The sequence below is a fragment of the Mytilus trossulus genome, unplaced genomic scaffold (assembly GCF_036588685.1).
Source record: "Mytilus trossulus isolate FHL-02 unplaced genomic scaffold, PNRI_Mtr1.1.1.hap1 h1tg000187l__unscaffolded, whole genome shotgun sequence".
Classification (NCBI taxonomy): domain Eukaryota; kingdom Metazoa; phylum Mollusca; class Bivalvia; order Mytilida; family Mytilidae; genus Mytilus; species Mytilus trossulus.
The window spans coordinates 436791-455832 of record NW_026963309.1 but is presented as its reverse complement, the minus strand read 5'-3'; the positions used below and the strand labels follow the sequence as shown (position 1 = coordinate 455832).

The 19042-nt window shown below is 32.5% G+C and overlaps 1 protein-coding gene across 1 annotated transcript in view; it reads left to right on the top strand.

Annotated features, from left to right (window-relative positions):
- The first annotated feature begins 383 nt into the window (after positions 1-383).
- Positions 384-19042, top strand: part of LOC134700891 (zinc finger protein 234-like) — a 30328-nt gene continuing 11669 nt past the window's right edge. Inside the window, exon 1 of the mRNA XM_063562043.1 lies at positions 384-432. The gene's annotated coding sequence lies outside the window, so the exon portion shown is untranslated. The remainder of the gene's footprint in view (positions 433-19042) is intronic.

Sequence of the window (19042 nt, the reverse complement as noted above, 5' to 3'; positions counted from 1 at the left end):
AGCTGCATCATACATTAAATTTAACGGTCAATCAGACAGTCTAGAAAAATAAATGTGGGTAATTAAATACCGATCTTAGATAAGGTATACATGTTCGAAGTTTCACCCTATGACAGCAAGTTCTCGTCTCTAACGATGTAAATAAAAATAAATAATAATCTTAGATTGTCCCTGTACAACGTGTGCGTCCGGCTAAGCCAATTGATTTTATTTTGATTTTATTTTGGGATATTTATCTATTTCTATGGAAGACGCAATGTTTTATGTTCATCATACAGAGAAACTATACAGCAGTGGCAGTGCACTTTAAATAAAATAGCGATTAGTATCCGTTGAGGAGGTGTTCCATAATTGGAAGGAAATACATATATTGAAGAGTGTAACGTTGGTCTCTTTCCCTCAACTTATATTTACCCTTCAAAACAAACGGAGGTAAGTTAAACTTTATGATTAAAACAATGATTTATTTTATATTTCTTAAACTGGAGTGAGCAGTAAATGGGTAGAATTAACGTGAAAACTAGCTATGAAGAAGCCATCTACTTGTCCAGACTGAAATTTGGGGTTACACTAAAAAATTTGAAAGTTGACCTGAAAAGACATAAATATACGACTAAAATTATTCAAATTGCAACAACTTTTTATACGACCGCAAAATTTGAGAAAAAACAAATCGTCGTATATTGCTATCACGTTGGCGTCGTCGTCTACGTACGTCGTCGTCGTCCGAATACTTTAAGTTTTCGCACTCTAACTTTAGTAAAACTGAATAGAAATCTATGAAATTTTGATACAAGGTTTATGACCAGAAAAGGAAGGTTGGGATTGATTTCCGGAGTTTTGGTTCTAACAGTTTCGGAATTAAAGGCCAAAAAGGGGTCCAAATAAACTTTTTTCTTGGTTTTCGCGGTGACATCCCATTAGTCCGACAACCATTATTCCGACAGCCCACTATTCCGACAGCCCATTACTCCGACAGCCCATTACTCCGACAGCCCATTATTCCGACAACCCATTACTCCGACAGCCCATTATTTCGACAATGCGTTTTTCTTGTGTGTATTGGTAAATTTTCTTTAAAAAGACCAACTCCACGGTGGGTATGGTTGTCCTGCGAGAGAACGTACTGTGCTGGTGATTTGGTCCTGACGGGTGCTGGTGGGTCCTGATTCTGTGCTGGTGGGTTTGTTTACGTTGTATCAGAACGGCAATAAAACGACTGTTTTGTTGCTTAATTTTTCTCTGATGTGTCATAAGTACATGTACCATGCAAAGTATATTACAACAATATTACATTGCAAAAGTCGTGCAAGTTCGTTAAACGGAATTGTCCTGACGCTGTGCTGGTGATAAGAAAAACGGTCCTGGTTCTGTGCTCCTATGTCCTGGTTCTGTGCTTTTATATTTTAGTTAAAAGTGGCATATATATTCAAGATCATTGATGCTGTACTGTTATTGACTTATTAGCTGTTGTCTGCTTTCTTGAAATTGACATTGTTGTGAATCTGTTACTGTTATTATGAGAGAAAAATACCCCTATTTTTTAATTTTTTTTAAACTAACTGTAATCTTATTTATTGGCCTGTTAATGGAACCCTTCTTGCCCCCTTTTGAAATAAGAAAATTTGTTGTCAATGGACAAATTTCCATAAGAAACCAAAGGAAGTATGTGTTAACAACCATACGTCATCGTACGACCTTCAACTATAACCCATAAAATAAAAATGTAAAAGGTTTTGCATAAAAATGGAGGGATGGGGATAAGTTAGAGCGAGGTTACAGTGAAAGCTTGAAATAGTTTCCCGTTATCCCGTAAGATTTAAAAGTTGTATTGTAAAAGAAAAATGTATCTTATAGCTATTAAGAATCACTTGCTGTAGATTTTTCCAACACATTTTTTTTGTCTGAACAGTTATTAGGTATATTTTTTTTCGAAAGTTCGATAGAACACTAAAAAAAAATCAATATTTTATGAAAGGGCAGGCTAGATATGTCATGTATGTCAGAGAATGAAGACGAGATAACCTAGAGAGCACTAAATGACTAATAAAATTAAGATTTCTTAGCTTTTTTCATTTCAAAATAAATATTTTTGATAAAGAATAACGGGGGAGGAAGTGAACAATGTGTCCTTCTTTTCTGTATATAAATATTTTTCATGAATAAAAATAAAATGTGCCTTGATTGTAATTGAAAATGAGTAAATGGAAAAAATACCCAACTAAAATACACTTTATTTTAATATTGGTAATATCACTAAGCTTTTAAGTTATGAGTGTCAAACACACCATCTCTGTAGTAATGACTCCTTACTAAGTTATTTCACTTCATTCATTTTTTTCTGCATTTTTTTATATTGTGAATTCATAGAATTATTATATATATTAGAATGTAGCCTTAATTTATATTTAAAACAAACTGAATCTAAAGCCAGATATATCAAACATTTTTGTTTTGTTGCGTACTCGGGTGTCTATAATCGACCATTTTTAGACACCCCAGGCTCCTAATAAAACAAGCCGGGGTGGGGGTTCAAAGATGCAAATTAAGTACTTATATCAATATTTTATCTTTTCGTGTACGGTTTATGACCCCTCCTGTGGCCTGTCAATTCCGAAATGTGCAAACTGCAATAGTATCAAAACAGCACAGACAATGAATAATAGAGATATAATTTTGAACATCTATCAAGGGGAAACTTCTTGCAAAGCATTATTATTTATAGTTCATTATTGTATTTAGAAGAAAAAGAGAATTTAGTGAAAATGAAATCATTATTTTTGTAGAAAATTCACAGACCTTTGTACAGAGATTTTTGTTATGTTTAGCATGGGATCAACACAATGGTTCATTACCGAGTAAAAAAAATCAAAATGTCTATCTACCTTGCACATTTCAGAAAATTCAGATCAGATAACGAAACTGGTTCCAGCAACATTTATAAGCAATTTAAGATTGTGACCCTCACAGTTTCCATTCACCACAAATATTCTCGTTACAACGAATCATTTTAAATACAAAAATACGTGTTGCATGCAGCCTTTAGCTATTAATATATGTATACAGATAAAGTTATGAAAGGCAGCAGGGCCATCAGGGTGAGGAGTCCATGTCATCTGAAATAAATGCTAAGCATAGATCTAGAAAGCGACATAATCATTACATTAAAAAAGCTAGTCTCTTCTTTTTGACTTTTTTCGAACAAATTGACACATAAAATGAATTATATAGTATTGTGGAATTTTTAACTTATTTTAGATACTATATATTGTTATCTGATATTGGACGAAAGATGTTGCCCTTTTATGTTATTATGTAATACAAGTTCAGATCATTTGAAAACACATATTAAACAGCCAAATGGATGCACAAGAGCTAAAATAGGAGTCATAGATCCTGTTGGCAACAATTATCTGGCTATTTTTTTTGATTTTGTAGCATTTGTTTCAAATATGACCAACTTTTTATCCAAAATCACCAGCACCGTATCAGGACCCACCAGCACAATGACAGGACCCATAAGCACAGTATCAGGACATGAATAAATTGAGAAAATGCTAAATTTTAATAAATTGCAATGTTTTTTCACAAAATTGTTTTGTCGTGTGGATTGCGGTATAGAAAGCGGACTCTATGAGCATTTTTGTTTTATTTTTTCAGTTCGAGATTTTCTGAAAATTAGCATTTTTGTGTTACGCTTACTGAAACAGTTTAGAGGGTCATTTTTTTAATGGTTTATATATGAAACGAAATTGAAAAATCTCAACTGTTTTCTTCCATTTTTTATGAGTGAAAACGTCAAAAATCTTTATTTTCGTCTTTGTTTACATTTTTTCATTGATCACCAGCACCCGTCAGGACCGAATCACCAGCACAGTACGTTATCTCGCAGGACAACCATACCCACCGTAAACTCCGTTCTTTATGATATGTGTGATTGTCCGTCTTGATTACAATTACTTTTTCCATGCGGGATATTTGTCTCAGTATATGGGAGTTAATACACATGCTAAAGGCAACTGCTCAGTCTTTACCCACGTCCCATATTCGTTTTAAGTGTAAAGGTACTTTATCTATCTTAATATTTCGTTGTTTGTGTGTCCACTATCAGTCTGTGCTGTTCTAGTTCGCTATTTTTTCGCATGTGTGTCTCGATCTACCTTCTTTATAAAAAAGAAGATGTGGTATGATTGCAAATAACACAACCATCCACAAGAGACCAACATGACACAGACATTAACAACTATAGGTCACCGTACGCCTTCAACAATGAGCAAAGCCCATACCGCATAGTCCACTATAAAAGGCCCCGATATGACAATGTAAAACAATTCAAACGAGAAAACTAAAGGCCTTATTTGTATAAAAAATGAACGAAAAACAAATATGTAACACATAAACAAACGACAACCACTGAATAACAGGCTCCTGACTTGGGACAGGCAGATACATAAATAATGTGGCGGGGTTAAACATGATAGCGGGATCCCAACCCTCCCCTAACCTTGGACAGTGGTATAACAGTTCAACATAAGAACGAACTATACAAATCAGTTGAAAAAGGCTTAACTCATCAGATGGACAATAAAACAAGTGAATTTGGCTGGGAACATGTACATCCCGACAACAAAAAGACACTAGGAACATATCTGAGAGTATTCGGAGTTATCTGAAAGCACTGTAGTTCATAGCGCATGCACTAACAAATAAAAAAAAATCATGCATCTAAGACTTAACTAGATCTTCGGCTCCCCCTTTTCGCGTATCAGGGGAGTGATGTTTTCCCCACTATTAACTACATATAAAATAAATATATCGGAGTTTGATGACACTACCCGCCGTTTTTGTTCGCAACGCTTTCTCTCCTTGTATCACTCATCTGAGTTTTATTTAAATTAATTTTGTTGCAGAAATATACAGTCAACGCATTTTAATGCTCAAATAGAATGAGTGCAGTATGAAAGTCAATAACAAACTAGTAAAAAATCTAAGACAATGTGTGACATTCTTGTCCTGCTTGTGTCTTTGTCATATTGTCTAATTTTAAAAACTTAGTACATTATGTGTTTTGTTGGAAACTTGACATTTGTTTTTCATTTAAAGCATTTTTCAAGAAGAGGAAAAATATTTAGATATTATTGATTTTAAGAAAGGTAGGTCATATGTTAATTCACAATCGGTGCTCTTCCATTACATTAAGAATTGGAAATGCTCGATACTAAAAAAATCGTTTTGTACAGCTGATAAAGTTGAGGATGGGAGTTATTTTTCAATCGACTGCTCACTATATAATAATTTGAGGGTGGAACTCTTTCACCATATTTCTAGCACATGTAAGAACTTTAAAAAGTAAGATATTAAATAAGATAAATTTTGTTAACACAAGAAAACTTTACTATTATGGGGGGAAATGATGATTACATTCAATTTGTTAGTTCTTTTGAATTATGGATTACATGTCTTGATACTGACTGTTATTTGATATCCATGTGTTAGTTGGTTTTTTTTCTATTTTGTCTTGGCCCCGATTGTGACCGAGGCTTATAGGGCTATAAAGATAATTATATCATATTAGTATTTTAATGTTTTAATGTCATGACTGTTGACCCAATCATTAGACCGCCGCTTCGAAAAAGTGGGAGTAGACTGTTTTACCTCTGTCTGTCGTATCGTCTAACCGTTCGTCCGTCCGCCCCATAAATATTTTCGTTCCATCTTTTTTCATGAACTACATTACAAGGATTTCTGAAAGGTTAATTGAAGTCGGCTGTGGCGTGTGATACTTTTTCAAATTCATTACTCATTACATGTGACAGCCAAGTTGAAAACTGTCGTCACATTTTTCTCAGGAACTACAAGAAATTATTTCTGAAATTTGATTTCAATATTTATATAAGTCAGTTATACTGTGTGATGCTTTTTCAGATTCACAACTCAAACACTTCCTGTCTACCGAAATGTTTGGGCGGGGGTGTCATCAGTAGCTCGTACCACCAATGGTTGTTCTTGATTTATACATGTATGCTCTTTAAGATCCTTTAATTTGGAAAATGACATATTCTTTTCTGTTTTATTCTATATATATACAGATTTCGAATTGAGTATATATAGAAAGTATTCGAACTACCTTAGCCTCATGTTATATATACGGGATTATTTCTTAAAATATGTTATTACATATCTAAACGTAATAATACAGACAGACACATTTTATTTTCCCCTGATACCATCAGTGTAGGACTTGTGGGTTGTCGGAGTTTTGGGCTGTCGGAGCAATGGGTTGTCGGACTATTGGGTTGTCGGACTAATGGGTTGTCGGACCAATGGGCTGTCGGAATAATGGCGTGTAACCGTTTTCGCACCATAACTTTGTATAAGTAAATAGAAAACTATGAAATTTAAACACAAGGATTATCGGACCACAAAAGGAAGGTTGGTATTGATTTCGGGAGTTTTGGTCCCAACAGTTTAGGAAGTAGGGGCCAAAAAAGGGGTCAAAATAAGCATTTTTCTTGGTTTTCTTACCATAACTTTAGTATAAGTAAATAGAAATCTATGAAAGGAGTATAGGTCCGGTAAGGACCGATTTTTGCCTCAAATTTCAGTTTCATCTGACGATAGATTTTGACCACTTTTTATACGACCGCAAATTTTGAAAAAATTTTCGTCGTATATTGCTATCACGTTGGCGTCGTCGTCGTCGTCGTCGTCGTCGTCGTCGTCCGAATACTTTTAGTTTTCGCACTCTAACTTTAGTAAAAGTGAATAGAAATCTATGAAATTTTAACACAAGGTTTATGACCATAAAAGGAAGGCTGGTATTGATTTTGGGAGTTTTGGTCCCAACATTTTAGGAATTAGGGGCCAAAAAGGGCCCAAATAAGCATTTTCTTGGTTTTCGCACTATAACTTTAGCTTAAGTTAATAGAAATCTATGAAATTTTGACACAAGGTTTATGACCACAAAAGAAAGGTTGGGATTGATTTTGGGAGTTTTTAGGAATTAGGGGCCAAAAAAGGGCCCAAATAAGCATTATTCTTGGTTTTGCACAATAACTTTAGTTAAAATAAATAGAAATCAATGAAATTTAAACACAATGTTTATGACCTCAAAAGGAAGGTTGGTATTGATTTTTGGAGTTTCGGTCCCAACAGTTTAGGAATTAGGGGCCAAAAAGGGACCCAAATAAGCATTTTTCTTGGTTTTTGCACCATAGCGTTAGTATAAGTAAATAGAAATCTATGAAATTTAAACACAAGGTTTATGACTATAAAAGGAAGGTTGGTATTGATTTTGGGAGTTTTGGTCCCAACAGTTAAGGAAAAAGGGGCCCAAAGGGTCCAACATTAAACTTTGTTTGATTTCATCAAAATTGAATAATTGGGGTTCTTTAATATGCCGAATCTAACTGTGAATGTAGATTCTTAATTTTTGGTCCCGTTTTCAAATTGGTCTACATTAAGGTCCAAAGGGTCCAAAATTAAACTTAGTTTGATTTTAACAAAAATTGAAACCTTGGGGTTCTTTGATATGCTGAATCTAAAAATGTACTTAGATTTTTGATTATTTACCCAGTTTTCAAGTTGGCCCAAATCGAGGTCCAAAATTAAACATTGTTTGATTTCATCAAAAATTGAATAATTGGGGTTCTTTGATATGCCAAATCTAACTGTGTATGTAGATTCTTAATTTTTGGTCCAGTTCTAAAATTGGTCTAAATTAAAGTGCAAAGGGTCCAAAATTAAACTAAGTTTGATTTTAACAAAACTTAAATTCTTGGGCCTCTTTGATATGCTGAATCTAAACATGTACTTGGATTTTTGATTATGGGCCCAGTTTTCAAGTTGGTCCAAATCAGGATCTAAAATTATTATATTAAGTATTGTGCAATAGCAAGTCTTTTCAATTGCACAGTATTGTGCAATGGCAAGAAATATCTTAATTTCACAATATTGTGAAATAGCAATTTTTTTTTAAATTAAGAGTTATCTTTCTTTGTCCAGTATAGTAAGCAAGAAATATCTGCAAGAATTTTTATTTTTAATTGGAGTTATCTTTCTTTGTCTAGAATCAACTTAAATCTTTGTTATATACAATATACAATGTATATTCACTTTTTACTACCAACTGATAAATTTAAATAATCTTTACCATTCAGTGATAACAAGCAGTTTTTTTACATCTTAATATTTTATGATGTATTTAAATGAGTAGTAATTGTTGCAAACTCCATTAGAATATTTTAATTGAAATTAGTTTTGGAATAAGGGAAAGGGGGATGTGATTAAAAAATTGGGTTCAATTTTTCTCATTTGAAATTTCATAAATAAAAAGAAAATTTCTTCAAACATTTTTTTGAGAGGATTAATATTCAACAGCATAGTGAATTGCTCTAAGAGAAAACAAAAATTTTAAGTTCATTTGAATACATTCATTCTGTGTCAGAAACCTATGCTGTGTCAACTATTTAATCACAATCCAAATTTAGAGCGGAATCCAGCTTGAATGTTGTGTCCATACTTGCCCCAACCGTTCAGTTTCAACCTCTGCGGTCGTATAAAGCTACGCCCTGCGGAGCATCTGGTTAAACACTGAAGTGTCTATTTCATATGATTCAAATAACTTATGTGAAAGATTTTAACTTATTTAGTCATTTAAAACGATCCGATTCAAGCTCAAATATGAAAAATCTACCAAATATGCGAAAAAATGTCACTTTTCAGATGGTTTTTGTCAGAAACGAAAGTGGCCGCATCCGTGTTCATCCTCAATCTTTATTTATGTTATGTATTATCATCACATACAACTTCCATTGCAATATTTTGGATGAACACGAATGCGGCCACTTTTGTATTATAAATATAAAGTCATTCGTTCTCTTCTTTAGACTTTTGTCTAAAATAAAAAAATAAAAAATAAAAATATTGTGCGAGTTTAAATATATCTACCCCGTTTGTAACGATATCGCCTCGTCTTAATAATATTAGTGTTGGGGTTGCGACTAGCTCATGAACAAAAACACATCTTACGTTCTTAACGACATTTAATAAAAGAGAGTCAGAGTTAAACAAAAAGGCGTTTCCAGACATCACTTGTACAATTCCGTAAAACATATATATCTAAATATATAACATCCCCCGGCAGAAAGAAAATTCCCAATGAATTTTTGCATATATGGAATTCAGATTCACAATCAAATAAAAATACATGATCAATATTGCAATACTATCTTTCTAACTTTCAAAATATTCAAAATTCTCTATCTTTCAAAATATATCTTAACGAACAAGTAACTGGTATGGATAACTTGGTGGAATAAGCATCTTGGAACAAATTGCTGAGTACTACATGTATAAAAAATATCTTGTTCGTCATAAACGTGACAGTTAAATATCATATGATATAAAATACTATGAAATCACCAGAGTCCTTACTCTTATTTTGTAGATAAATGCTAAACGTGATAAATTATGCACACTTTCAAAGAGTCCCACACAAAAATACAATTCAAGACCAGCTCATAAAATCTCATGAACGCTGAATTTCTCGTGAACCATACTACTCACAGCAATACTACTCAGGTTATTCGTGATTAACATATAAAAGTCATTGACAGATATTCATACAATCTCATTTGGTTATCTATGCCTTACTATTCCAATTTCCATGTTTTGGGGTTATTAAACTTATTTCATTAACAATCAGCACTACAGAAAAAAACAATGTTCATTTCATAAAATAAAGTGTAGTTTCCTTTATAAAGTTTTGACAATTCGATTTTAAGTCTTTAAGGTTCCACTAAAGTCAAAATATAGGACACTTCATAAACATCTAAACTTTGCCTGTATTTTTCCACCTATAAGGAATAAAGTCATAAACTATGAGAACATATGTTCATTTAAACATACTTTACATATACACACTGTATAAATTGTAAATAAACTTGAAATTGTTATGTTGTGGCCAAACCGGTTCTTGGGGTAAACAATACATTTTCAAAAAAATCTGGAGGCCTGCAAGACGACTTAATTTGCTTAAAATTGGTATGAACGAATACTATTACATGGAATGCAGGGCAAGCGCATGTTGATTTTTTATACGATCGCAAATTTTGAAAAAATTTTCGTCGTATAGATAAGATAAGATAAGATAAGATTTATTTTATTAAAGTGTCACCATCCATTACAATATCAATATATATATATACACATAAAGTCATAAGAACCTAATATTTATGTAAAAGGATGCCAGCCGAAAACGACTTATGAGACACTATCATTAAAACAAACATCTAATACATACATAAAAGGACAGCTTTAATACATTTAAAATGTATTTCGAAAATTAAAAAAAAAAATAATTAAAAATAACAAAACATATATAATTTCTAGATGACATGTTTTCGTCGATAAAACATATGATAAAGGGAACTAGCTAAAAGAGGAACCATATTCTCATTACACATAAGATAACGAAGTTTTTCAACATCACATAAATTCTCAAAATCAACATTTAAAAGACAGGCTTTGGCATATAATTCATGTCTGATATCAGAGTAAAAACAACAATTAAAAAGAAAGTGTTTTTCATCTTCAATTTGGCTACTATCACAAAAAATACACAAACGGTCTTGTAGAGGTTCTGGTGGTCTAGCATATCGACCTGTTTCAACTTTAAGTTGTAACGAACCAGCTCTGAATAGTGACAAAATACGTCGGTGGCATCTATTATTAACTAACTTTACATAAGGCTCCGTACCAATACAAGTTTTAAACAATCTATAAAATCTTAATTTATTACCATTGACATTATTTTTATCATTCCATACTTCATGGTGCCAATATTCTTTTTCAAAAACTTGTATAGAGTCCCATACATTACTCATATTAATTTCATCTTCTACATTTATAATCAAACTATATTTACGAGCTAACTGTAAAACTCTATAATCCCATGACGATTTTCTTCTAATCGCCCAGGTATGAACCTTTTTACATATATTACTAGTATTGTCACATTTTAGACGATTCCAAAGTTTAAAAACTTCAACTTTCAGTAGTGCATCGCCTGATATAAAACCCATATCACCTCTAGCAGCTAAGTTGCTGCTTCTTTTGCTTAAGCCTAAGAAAAATTTACAAGCATTGTTTTGCAAATTATTTATACAATTATGTATATTAATGCCCCATACACCGGAAGCATATGTAAAAATGGGTTTGACTAAAGTGTCATATAATTTAGTAAATACATCAAAATTCATACCACCAGTTTTACAAAATTTGGCTTTAATAACACCAAGAGCTCTATTAGCTGATTTATACAATTCTTTGGCAATTATAGAATTATCTGAAAATTCATTCAAAAGTACACCAAGATATTTATAACAAGCTGCATATTCAAGACAAAGTTCGCCACATTTGAACTGAGAATTACTTCTTAGTACAGATTTATTTCTAAAATGAACAATTTTGGTTTTGTTTTTATTTAGAGTTAATCTCCACTTTTCACACCACTTATTTAAAATGTCCAACTGCTTTTGCAGTTTCTCTGCATCAGGTGCAATCAATGCAATATCATCAGCATATAATAACATAGAGACCATAATGTCATCTATTTGAATACCACAATTTGCTTCTCTAATATCTGAGACTAAATCATTTACATAGATAGAAAATAAAGTCGGCGATAAAACACAGCCTTGTTTTACACCAAGAGCAACAGGAAAAAAGGATGTCATAAAGTTATTTACTCTGACTGCACAATTAACATTACTGTATAAAGAAGTAATACAATTTAAAAATATACCGCTAATACCAACTTTTTTCAATTTAAAAATTAGACAGTCTCTATCAACGGTATCAAATGCTTTCTTTGCGTCAACAAAACATACAAATGTATCCTTTTTTGCATTTTTTCTACTTTTAACAATATTATCTAATACATAAACATGATCTGTACAGTTTCTACCTTTTCGAAAACCGTTCTGTTCATCACATAAAATTTCATTTTCATTAAGCCATTTATTCAAACGCTTATTTAAAATGTCAGCAAAAATTTTACATGGGATAGATAGAATAGTTATACCTCTATATGACATAGGATCGAATTTACAACCATTATCATTTTTTGGAATAGGATTAATAATTCCATTTAACCATAAATCAGGCACTTTACCATTTTGAAAGCAGAATGAAATAAGTTTAAATAACAGGTCTATACATATGCTATTGCGTAAACTTTCCGCAGGAATATAATCAAAACCGACTGCTTTATTCAATTTAGTCCTATTTACAGCGTCAATGACATAGGGCAGTTCAAAGTGTCACAGTTCCTAGTCGGGAAAACATGATTATTTCCCTTTACCCAGTCTAAATGATTGTTATCAAAGTTGCCATTATCACCAGAATTAAATAGTTTTTCATAATCTGTTTTCCATTTGCCCAGGACAACATCAACATCACTACTAAAGCCTTCATCTGTTTTTACTTTGAATGGAATGTTTTGGCGACGTTCATTCGCAATACCAATATTACCAATGTATTTCCAAAAGTCCCGAGTGTTATTACTTTGAAACAGTTTAGACAAATTATCCTGCTCCTTTAATTGAAAGTTACGTTTAGTATTTCTATTTAGCTTATCGAACTGATTACGAATATTGCAAAATTCCTGTTTAAGTTGACGTCTCAGATTAGTGCAGTTTTTGCATTTCAACCACTGCTTTTCTTTAAAACACACTTTATTCCATAATGAGGTAAGTTCTTCAGTCCAATATGGTTTTCGAAGCGATTTCTTCCTTTTATCCGAACTTGGTCCTGTTGGGGTCTTCAATACGGGAACTGTGTCTTTCATCTCTTTTTCTATTAAAGTAACAAACTCTGTATATGCACTATTTATGTCTTTATTTGTGACTAGTTCGTGTTCAATTTTGTCAATAGTATCTTGAATGTGTGTTTTGTTGTTTAGAAAGTTCAATGGGAAGCGTTTCAAATTGTACCTGGGTCTATCTGTATTTGGTGCTTGGCCAATAGAACTTGTATTGCATGCAATGTCTTTCTTTACGTTTATAGTCCAAACTATTGGTCCATGGTCCGGTATAGACTTTTCAAAGTTCAAACCCGTATCGACTATAAGATCAGACATCAAATACACGTCAAAGCTTGTACACATGTCTAACTGTATATTGCTATCACGTTGGCGTCGTCGTCGTCGTCGTCGTCCGAATACTTTTAGTTTTCGCACTCTAACTTTAGTAAAAGTGAATAGAAATCTATGAAATTTTAACACAAGGTTTATGACCATAAAAGGAAGGCTGGTATTGATTTTGGGAGTTTTGGTCCTAACATTTTAGGAATTAGGGGCCAAAAAGGGCCCAAATAAGCATTTTCTTGGTTTTCGCACTATAACTTTAGTTTAAGTTAATAGAAATCTATGAAATTTTGACACAAGGTTTATGACCACAAAAGAAAGGTTTGGATTGATTTTGGGAGTTTTGGTTTCAACAGTTTAGGAATTAGGGGCCAAAAAAGGGCCCAAATGAGCATTATTCTTGGTTTTCGCACAATAACTTTAGTTAAAGTAAATAGAAATCAATGAAATTTAAACACAATGTTTATGACCACAAAAGGAAGGTTGGTATTGTTTTCGGGAGTTTCGGTCCCAACAGTTTTGGAATTAGGGGCCAAAAAGGGACCCAAATAAGCATTTTTCTTGGTTTTCGCACCATAGCGTTAGTATAAGTAAATAGAAATCTATGAAATTTAAATACAAGGTTTATGACTATAAAAGGAAGGTTGGTATTGATTTTGGGAGTTTTGGTCCCAACAGTAAAGGGGCCCAAAGGGTCCAAAATTAAACTTTGTTTGATTTCATCAAAATTGAATAATTGGGGTTCTTTAATATGCCGAATCTAACTGTGTATGTAGATTCTTAATTTTTGGTCCCGTTTTCAAATTGGTCTACATTAAGGTCCAAAGGGTCCAAAATTAAACTTAGTTTGATTTTGACACAAAATGAATCGGTTGGGTTCTTTGATATGCTGAATCTAAAAATGTACTTAGATTTTTGATTATTGGCCCAGTTTTCAAGTTGGCCCAAATCGAGGTCCAAAATTAAACATTGTTTGATTTCATCAAAAATTGAATAATTGGGGTTCTTTGATATGCCAAATCTAACTGTGTATGTAGATTCTTAATTTTTGGTCCAGTTTTAAAATTGGTCTAAATTAAAGTGCAAAGGGTCCAAAATTAAACTAAGTTTGATTTTAACAAAAATTAAATTCTTGGGCCTCTTTGATATGCTGAATCTAAACATGTACTTAGATTTTTGATTATGGGCCCAGTTTTCAAGTTGGTCCAAATCAGGATCTAAAATTATTATATTAAGTATTGTGCAATAGCAAGTCTTTTCAATTGCACAGTATTGTGTAATGGCAAGAAATATCTAATGTCACAATATTGTGAAATAGCAAATTTTTTTTTAATTAAGAGTTATCTTTCTTTGTCCAGTATAGTAAGCAAGAAATATCTGCAAGATTTTTTTTTAATTAGAGTTATCTTTCTTTGTCCAGAATCAACTTAAATCTTTGTTATATACAATATACAATGTATATTCACTTTTTACTACCAACTGATAAATTTAAATAATCTTTACCATTCAGTGATAACAAGCAGTTTTTTTACATCTTAATATTTTATGATGTATTTAAATGAGTAGTAATTGTTGCAAACTCCATTAGAATATTTTAATTGAAATCAGTTTTGGAATAAGGGAAAGGGGGATTTGAATAAAAAATTGGGATCAATTTTTCTCATTTGAAATTTCATAAATAAAAAGAAAATTTCTTCAAACATTTTTTTGAGAGGATTAATATTCAACAGCATAGTGAATTGCTCTAAGAGAAAACAAAAATTTTAAGTTCATTTGAATACATTCATTCTGTGTCAGAAACCTATGCTGTGTCAACTATTTAATCACAATCCAAATTTAGAGCGAGATCCAGCTTGAATGTTGTGTCCATACTTGCCCCAACCGTTCAGGGTTCAACCTCTGCGGTCGTATAAAGCTACGCCCTGCGGAGCATCTGGTTATAAAATGTATTGATTTTCGAGTTTCAGTTAATTTTATGTATCTAAGTGAACGAATATCGAAGGTACAATACAGAAATTGGACAAATATGCCATTAAAACATATGTATGTGACAAATCAGCTTCCGCTTGCCCTGCATTACATGTAAAAGTATTCGTCCATACCAATTTTAAGTAAATTAAGTCGTCTTGCAGGCCTGTAGATTTTTTTGAAAATTTAGTGTTCGCCCCAAGAACCGGTTTGGCCACAACATAACAATTTCAAGTTTATTTACAATTTACACAATGTGTATATATAAAGTATGTTTAAATGAACATATGTTCTCATAGTTTATGACTTTATTCATTATAGGTTGAAAAATACAGGCAAAGTTTAGATGTTTATGAAGTGTCCTATATTTTGACTTTAGTGGAACCTTAACTAATCCTTGCAACTTTCGAACTTATAAAATTACATACAAATCGATAGTCATAATTCTAAATTCAAAACGGAGGGTGAAAAACAACAAGTAAATCTTCTAGCTACATGTTCTAAAGTCAATGAATTTGCCTTTCAAAAGTAAATCAGGCTAACTGCCCTTAAAGTCTAATCAAAGCTTCAATACAAAACAAAAACATGTTAATATATCAAACAATATTATTCATGTTATCAACAATGAATACAAAAAACGATATTTCAATAATCATATTTAAGTAGCAAAAATGTAAGTGATGCCGGAATCATATATAATAAACACATCAATGCATAATAATACAAAGTATAAAAGGGAACATGCAATAAATGTTCATATTAATCTTTCTCTTTTGCCTCTTGGTCTTCATTTACGGATATCCAGTAAACGGATATCTTACTATGAGATAAATCTCACAAGTAAGTTTGTGGTAGAATAAAATACAGACGGCACTACCAATATCTCACAGATCCTTGACGAATTATTAATATCATGAGTCGATGTTCCAAATTTCGATAAATGTTACGTTGTACATAGCTACTTAATTAAATTGTCATGAGATAAATCTCACAGACAAATAGTAACTTGTGAATATATACAGTTATATTGCGCATGTAGTCATGAGAAAACTCTCACAGACAAATAGTCTACTTGTGAATTTACCGTGAGTTGTATCGCGCATGTACTCATGAGATAAATCTAACGAGTATATAATTGGTGGACGCTAATTAAATAAAGATGATGTTATGACAATCAAAATGTTTAAATTTTTGGCGGAGGTCGAGCTTTTAATTTGGCCTTGGCTTTCGGTCGAAGCTGGTGTTCTTGAAGCCACATAGCGTGTTGGGCTGGTTCACCAACTATATGAGCAAGATACGCTCTTTTTCCATTCATTATTTTGTGCGCTAGGAATCTTTTCACTTTTAACTGACTTGCAGACTTTGAATCGCTAGATACGTCAACCTCACTAAAATGAATGAAATTATTATCTTTGAACCTAGCGGGTAATTTCTTAGTGCGCTTTGGGCGAGACATGATTGTCACTGACTATTTTCAACAATCAAAATATTGTCTGATTGGCTTGTATTATCAGAATCGGGAGTATTATCAGATAAATTGTCATAATTGGTGTTTTGGTTTTCCTGAACAGGCGTATTATCCTCATTCATTGATGTATAATCTTGCACTTCAACATCGTCTAGTTTCGTATGAACAGGGTCCATAAAATATTTTGACGGATTTGGTTTTCTCACATACGCAGATTTCAGTCTATTGATATGCACTGGCTGTGATAATATTTTGTTCGTGTTTGGGTCTTTTAAGGTGTACATATGAGGACTATTTACTCTTGAGATCACATATGGACCGGCAAATCTATTCTTAAATTTTTGACCTGACCCGGTTGGTTCTTTCGACAAATAAACATAGTCGTTTTCATTAAAAGAAATATTTGGTATTTTGTCCTTATTTACGCGGTCAACCTTTTTAACTTGTGAATTCATAGCATTTTTCTCGACTTCAGTACGTATAAGGTTCAACTTTTCACATTGCTGTTTGAGATACGCATGACAATCTTTAGGTACAGACGAAAAGTCTGTGTCCTTAATATGCAAAGACAACGGAAATTGGGGTGAAGCGTTTGATTTGTCTTTTTGATACGTTCTTTTCGACACAAGTACCACCGGACTTGTAATAGGAACATCTTCTGTATCCTCTACTGGTGCAATTACACCTTGTCGCAAAAGTTCATCTAAATGATGTCTTAGAATATCCTTCTTTTCCGGTGTTAAACGATATGAACGTTGGTGTTTCGGTTTAAAGTCGGGCTTCAAACATATTTGGTGTTGAACAACATTGGTAAAGCCTAAGTCAGGGTTTTCCTCGGTTACAAATAATTCTTTATTAGAATGTAAAAATTCAATCAATGTCGATTTCTGTACTTCAGTTAAGTATTTGGGAATATTAAAATAAGACATAAATTTAGAGTCGATCTCAGTATCTTATTCACCGGTTCAGTCGACAATTGAATATTTTGAACAAAATGAGTGTCATCATTTTCACTCAAAGGCATACATACATGATCCTTAGAAAATGGTTCAAGCTCCGCTAAAATCTGTCTTTTATTCAAATGTACAAAAATGTTTCATTAGTAAAATTCAAAATTTTAATCGGGACTTGTTTTTCTCGATTTACTGTCACTACAGCTTTTGATATTATGACTCCTCGGTCTTTAGATATTTTGAAAGTACATATACCTTGCATTCCATATTGCACTTTTCCATTTACGTGTCCCCAAATAAGGACTTCTGAATTCGGAGGTATAGAAGCGGGACTTTGAGTTAAAACCTTGAAATGTTTAGATCTTATGCGACAATCACTAAAGTCAAGAACGATATTCTTGGAATATAAATAATTCGTTCCTAAAATTAAAGGATGCGATGTTTGCACTAAAATATATACATGAATCCAGTGCTTTCCTTGGCACAGTAAACAGGGATGATTCCACTATATAGTTTAGGGCCGCAAAAAATCGGCCAGCGGCCCCAAAAAAAACCACTTGTGAATGTAAATTCCCAATTTATGAAAATAAAATAAAAATCGGTATTTCCGGAAAATTTTAGGACTGTTTAGGCAAAATATAGATGTTTATGAAGTGTCCTATATTTTGACTTTAGTGGACGATTTGATTATGTTAATATGTGGTAAACAATTTTAGCAGCCGGATTCAATTGATTAAAATGTTATGGGATTATTTGATTTATTTATTTATGAAATATACAATTTTCCAAATAATTTTAAAGTTCTCTGGTCAATTGCTTTAAATATCTTATCTATTAAGTATATAAACTTTTGTAATTGTCTTTCTGAATACGACAATGGACCAGTTCAATTCGAAATCCATTTTAATCAAGGTAAACTTATAAAGATGACCTGTTGAAAATATACCAAATGAATGATTTTTTTTCATTGGTTTATATGGCAAGCCATTTTGCTATTTAATTTAATTTCAAGATATCTTAAACACTTTATAAGATATCTTGTATAGTTTATAAGATATCTTGTATAGTTTATAAGATATTATATGAAATATCTTATAGATTATTTTACAAAATACTCAATAACTCAAAAATAAAATTTTGACTCATCACCAAAAAGTATACAGATCTTTAGATTAATGTAACAAAGAAGTGTGTTAAGTTTTAAGCAATAATCATAAATCATTTTTCGAACATTTGTATAACATAATACGTCCCGTCAAAATTTTGACGGGCGTATAAAAAAGGAAGAGAAACCTTTTTTTTTCATCAGGGGCCTCGTTTGCCAAGAAGTCCCAAGTAGTTCTTCTACAGTAAACACTAGACAGTCAACACGGAGGGTTTGAAGGCAAACTCCGCCCGTCCTGGGGTTTTCGACTCCAATATTAATTGATTAGGACTGTCAGTTTTCCTATCAAATGTGTGTGGTTTTCTCCTGGCACTCCGGCTCCCTCTACCAATAATAACTGG